Genomic DNA, 6771 nt, shown 5'->3' with positions numbered 1-6771 from the left:
AGAATCATGAATGGATCATGCTGATGAAAAGATGCAGAATATATTCTAAGAAGAAAGTTTGAAGAATCTAAGGAAATGTGAAAATGTCTTTGAAAATCTCAACGCTTCCAGGAGATGATTAAGTCTACTATTCCTGTGGAGCCCTAGGAAATAGAAATTCACTTGGTGCAATATAAGAAGTAACACTTTTAAAATTCAGAGAATGCCAGACAATAAATAGTTGGTCAGCAGAAACTGTGAATATAAGAGACATGTGGGAGAACCCAGACATGGGCTAGAAGACTCAGAAATGACCGTCAGTATTCTTTCTAACTATGAGCTGCTATGATTCAATTTTTCTTTTCCTCCTTTCTGTAATCCCAGTTCCTGAAAATGAAAGTCACTCAGTCATGTCTGACTCTCAGAGACCCATGGACTGCAGCCTGCCAGGATCCTGTATCTATGTAATTCTCCAGGCACAAATACTGGAGCGGGTTGCCATTTCTTTCTCCAGGGGTCTTCCTGACCCAGGGTCTCCTGGGATTGAACCCAGGTCTCCTGCATTGGCAGGCAGATTCACCATCTCTTCCTATAGCGGGACTAAATTTCATGGATCTGATATGGACAAGAATGACTGAAATACTTTAGGATACAAAGATTATTTTTAAAAAAGGTGTGTTGATTAAAATATAATTTGCATACTTTCATAGCTGATGTAGAGCCCATACAAAACCTTCACACAAATGTTTACAGGAGCTTTGTTCATAACGGACAAAAATTGAAAGGAGCCAAGCTGTGTTTCAATGCGTAAATGAGTAAACAAACAATAGTACCTCCACGTAATGGAATATTACTCATTGATGAAAATAAATGAGCTATTGAGCCACAAAAGAACATGGATGACTCTTACAAGCATATTGCTAAGTGAAAGAAGGCAATCTGAAAAGGCTACATAGTTAATGATTTCAACTAGATGGCATTCTGGAAAGGACAAAGCTTTGGAGACAGGAAAAAGGTTAGTCATTGCCACAGGGCTGAGAGTAAGGGGGCGTGGAGGATGAAGAGGTAGTGCCCAGGGGATTTTTAGGGCAGTGAAGTTACTCCGTATGATAATGATGGACACATGTCATTATACATATATCAAAACTCAGTATAAAACAGAGTGAACCATATGTATTCTATGGACTTTAGTTAACAATGTATCAATATTGATTCATCAATTGTACAAAATGTACTACATCAGTGCAAGATGTTAATAATAAGGGAAATTGAGTGGAGGGATGAGAAAGAGTACATGGGAACTACTTTCTGTACTTTCTGTTCTTTTTTTTTTTTGCAAGCCTAAAAATGCTCTAAAAACATAGTTTATGAATTAAAAAATATGTATAACTACTTACGTACTTTCATAACTGATGGAAGAACCTTTAAAAATGACACAATAAAGGTGATGAATGCAATATTAAATGGAGACTTTGCTTTAAAAGTTGAAAAGATAAAATACTCCACTACCCTGAGTGCTTTTCATTCTTCTTTCTTAACTGAAAAAGAAAGAAAAAGAAAGTGAAGTCGCTCAGTCGTGTCTGACTCTTTGAGACCCCATGGACTGTAGCCTACCAGGCTCCTCCCTCCATGGGATTCTCCAGGCAAGAGTACTGGAGTGGGTTGCCATTTCCTCCTCCAGGGGATCTTCCTGACCCAGGGATCGAACCTGGGTCTCCCGCATTAAAAGTCATAGGGAAATTTTGCTGATGATTAGTACTGATAACTTAGTCTTCCCACAAGTTTGTTTTATGGTCCACCATACCTGGCACAGCTAGTTAGGATTATTTACTTTTTTATTGAGAGGTGTTATTTGGCTGACTTTATCACTTTTTTTTCAAATACAAGGCTCCAGGGCATTTCTTGTTTTCTCTTCAATTTAGATTTTGTTTTTATGTGGGAAGCTCTTAATTGATGTGATTTATATCAGTATCACACACACACACAATACACTGCTCATGATTGTATGCTTATGCTCCTCTGAGTTCAGCCACAAATTACTTAGAAACTTCATTACTTCCTAATAGATGCTGTGTGGGCTTCTTTCAAAGATGTTTTCGATCGTGCATTTGAATCTGCCTCAGGCACATCTTCTAACTGGAGGCTGGAAATCTGCTTCTCGCCTCCAGTAAACTCCTGTGTGGCAGCAGTGATTGGAAAGAATTCATTCTTTGAAACTATACAGTATAATTGATAGCATTTGTGCAGTTGGAAAGTTGTTGCTCATACCTATTGTTGCGTCTTCTCTGATGGTGGCCAAGTTGGATAAACTATTTCTAAACCTGGGCCATTTCTGTTCTTGCCTCCAGGTGTAGAGATCCTGATGATTTTTAGAATTCAATTCAGCCAAGTGAGAATTCAAACATGAGATTTCTGTTTCCTTGGAAACCTAAAAGACACTTCTTTCTAACATGGAGGCTTGCAGCTTTTGGCATCAGTGTGTCATGCCTAATTATCAGGCCTAGGCTTTAAATATTTGGATAAGTCTCTCACTTTTGCAAGTGGTGGGAGGCAGTCTTTTTAACCTGATGAATCTCAACTACCTAAAACTGTCTCAGTTGTTGATATAAACTAGGAGACTCACTGCATTCTCTTTATATTTTATAGCTTCATTGATTAAAAGTATTCACAAACATTGATGGGAAATTGTATGTCATTTGTTTCATTAGAAAAAGGTGGTATTCCTTGGAAGGCTAGCATAAGGGCCTTAAAAAGTAAGACAGTAGGATATTCTGAATATCTTATTTTTGTAAAGAAGTGTTCTACGTACTGACTGTGTTTACCTGAGTGTTCTATAACTTTAGGGTCTTCCAGAATCACCTGGAAGGTTTATTGAAGCACAGATTGCTGGTCCCTAAGCTAGAAGTGTCCAATTCAGTATGTCTGGGTGAAATCTGAAAATGTACATTTCTGATAAGTTCCCAGGTATGACTTGGAGCTTCTTGAATTTCTGGATAAGCTTATTTTCTGCCAGCAGTAGTTGAACATATGTGGCATTCCATAATTGTAATCCTAAGCAATTAAATGATGGATACAATCTTCTACTTGTAGAAATTCCTAGCCTTCCAGAATTGACAAATAATTGCAGTGTAGTGTTTTATTTACACACTCAATGCTGCTGGATTGTGTTAAATGGTTATCTAATGCAGAAGACAGGGACAGTTTGCTGGGATTAAATCAAGTAGCTTCTGCAACTGTGAATTGGCATCTTCCCTCCTTCCTTGCTTCCTCCTATAGTAGAGGCCTTGTGTGTGTGTGTGTGTGTGTGTGTGTGTGTGTATGTGCTAGTAGAGGCCTGTTTTGGTGGTGGTGGGTTAGTTGTTAAGTCACGTCTGATTCTTGTGACCCCATGGACTGTAGCCTACCAGGCTCCTTGGTCCATGGGGTTTCCCAGTAAAGAATACTGCCTTTAAGAATTCATGTATAGATGGAAAGAACTGAATCTTTTCTTCCCAGGGACAAATCAGCAACTTGGAGCCCACCTGTCTTGAATTCATAAAGCACTAAATACCTTGACTAGAACATGGCTTACAGTTCTTTTTGTAGGGGAAAAAAATAGGGAAAAAAATGAGATATTATTGAGATATAATTCACATACCCTGTAATTCACCCATTTAAGTTATACAATTCAGTGTTTTCTTTCTTTTTTTAGTATACTTGCAGACTTGAGGATCTGTTACCACATGTAAGTTTAGAACATTTTCATTGTGCCAAAAAGAAACTCCGTCCCCATTAGCAGTCATTCATCATTTACCATACGCCCAGTTCCAGGCAACCACTAATCCATTTTCTGCTCTAAAGATGTACTAGTTGTGGATATGATATAAAAATAGATTCATATAATATATTGGTCTTTTGCAATGAGCTTCCTTCACTTAGCATAAAATTTTCAAGTTCATTAAAAAAAAATTTTTATTTTACCTTGAAGTACAGTTCATTAACAATGTTGTGTTAGTTTCAGGGGTAGAGTAAATTGATTCAGTTATACAAAGACATGTTTCTACTCTTACAAATTCTTTTCCCATTTAGGTTGTTATAGAATACTGAGCAGTGTTCCCTGTGCTATACAATAAGTTCTTGTTGATTATTTTTTTATACAGTTAGTAATAGTTTATTTATAAAATGCTCATAAACCAATGCCCAGTTTAAGAATATTGAAATGATCTGTGTGTATGTTTTTTTTTATTCCATCTATTTTAAATATAGTAGTGTGTATATGTCAATCCCAAACTCCCAATTTATTGTTCCCACCTTTACCTTTCCCCTTTGGTAACCGTAAGTTTGTTTTCTAAGTCTGTAAGCCTGTTTCTGTTTTATAAATAAGTTCATTTGCATCATTTTTTAAAGATTGTGCATAATAGTTATATCATGATATTTGTTGTTCTCTGACTTACTTCACTTGTATGATAAGTTTTGCTCATGTTGTAACATATATATCTATGTGTGTGTGTGTATACTAATACTTTGTTCCTTCTTAATGATTGATTAATATTCCATTGTATGGATAGATCACATTTTGTTCCTCTGTTTATCAGTTAACAGATGTTTGAGCTGTTTCAAAATTTTAGCTATTATGACTAATACTACAAACATATGCAAATGAGGTTTTGTGTTTTCATTTTTTACCTAGAAGGGGAATTGCTGTTGATATGGTAACTCTATAGTTAACAACTGTGGAACTACCAAACTATTTTCCAAAGTGACTGCTCCATTTTAAATTCCCACAACAATGAGTGAGGATTCCAGTAATTGTCTATCCTGTTGACTATAGTTATCCTAATGGGTGTGAAGTGGTATCTCATTGTGGTTCTGTTTTGTATTTCCCAGTCAGTTTTCATTCCAATCCCAAAGAAAGGAATGCCAAAGAGTGCTCAAACTACCGCACAATTGCACTCATCTCACACGCTAGTAAAGTAATGCTCAAAATTCTCCAAGCAAGGCTTCAGCAATATGTGAACCGTGAACTTCCAGATGTTCAAGCTGGTTTTAGAAAAGGCAGAGGAACCAGAGATCAAATTGCCAACATCTGCTGGATCACCAAAAAAGCAAGAGAGTTCCAGAAAAACATCTATTTCTGCTTTATTGACTATGCCAAAGCTTTGGACTGTGTGGATCACAATAAACTGTGGAAAATTCTGAAAGAGATGGGAATATCAGACTACCTGACCTGCCTCTTGAGAAACCTATATGCAGGTCAGGAAGCAACAGTTAGAACTGGACATGGAACAACAGACTGGTTCCAAATAGGAAAAAGAGTATGTCAAGGCTGAATATTGTCACCCTGTTTATTTAACTTATATGCAGAATACATCATGAGAAATGCTGGGCTGGAGGAAGCACAAGCTGGATTCAAGATTGCCGGGAGAAATATCAATACCCTCAGATATGCAGATGACACCACCCTTATGGCAGAGAGCCAAGAACTAAAGAGTCTCTTGATGAAAGTGAAAGAGGAGAGTGAAAAAGTTGGCTTAAAGCTCAACATTCAGAAAATGAAGATCATGGCATCTAGTCCCATCACTTCATGGCAAATAGATGGGAAACAGTGGAAACAGTGGCTGACTTTATTTTTCTGGGCTCCAAAATCACTGCCGATGATGATTATACCATGAAATTAAAAGACGCTTACTCCTTGGAAGGAAAGTTATGACCAACCTAGACAGCGTATTAGTCAGCCATTAAAAAGAATACATTTGAATCAGTTCTAATGAGGTGGATGAAACTGGAGCCTATTATACAGAGTGAAGTAAGCCAGAAAGAAAAACACCAATACTGTATACTAATGCATGTATATGGAATTTAGAAAGATGGTAATGATAACCCTGTATGTGAGACAGCAAAAGAGACACAGATATATAGAACAGTCTTTTGGACTCTGAGGGAGAGGGTGAGGGTGGGATGATATGGGAGAATGGCATTGAAACATGTAAATTATCATATGTGAAATGAATCACCAGTCTTGTTTGATGCATGATGCAGGGTGCTTGGGACTGGTGCACTGGGATGACCCAGAGAGATGGGATGGGGAAGGAGGTGGGGAGGGGTTCAGGATGGGAAACACATGTACACCCATGGCAGATTCAAGTCAATATATGGCAAAACCAATACAATATTGTAAAGTAAAATAAATAAACAGGAAAAAAAAGAGACATTACTTTGACAACAAAGGTCCACCTCGTCAAGGCTATGGTTTTTCCAGTGGTCATGTATGGATGTGAGAGTTGGACTATAAACAAACCTGAGCACCAAAGAATTGATGCTTTTGAACTATGGTGCTGGAGAAGACTCTTGAGAGTGCCTTGGACTGTAAGGAGATCCAACCAATCCATCCTAAAGGAGATCAGTCCTAGGTGTTCATTGGAAGGACTGATGCTGAAGCTGAAACTCCAATACTTTGGCCACCTGATGGGAAGAACTGACTCAATGGAAAAGACCCTGATGCTGGGAAAGATTGAGGGCAGGAGGAGAAGGGGACGACAGAGGATGAGATGGGTGGATGGCATCACCAACACAAGGGACATGGGTTTGGGTGGACTCTGGGAGTTGGTGATGGACAGGGAGGCCTGGCGTGCTGTGGTTCATGGGGTTGCAAAGAGTCGGACACGACTGAGCAACTGAACTGAAGTGAATGAATAACAGCATCCAGGGTTATTTCATGTGCATGGTTGTTTGTGCATTTTCTTTAGAGAAATGGCTACAGAAATCTTTTGTAAATACTTGAGTTGCCTTTTTATTTATTATTGAGTTGTAGGA

Source organism: Bubalus kerabau, chromosome 1, assembly GCF_029407905.1.
Source record: "Bubalus kerabau isolate K-KA32 ecotype Philippines breed swamp buffalo chromosome 1, PCC_UOA_SB_1v2, whole genome shotgun sequence".
NCBI classification, from domain to species: domain Eukaryota; kingdom Metazoa; phylum Chordata; class Mammalia; order Artiodactyla; family Bovidae; genus Bubalus; species Bubalus kerabau.
The sequence above is the reverse complement of the archived record's forward strand: the minus strand, read 5'-3'. Positions refer to the sequence as shown.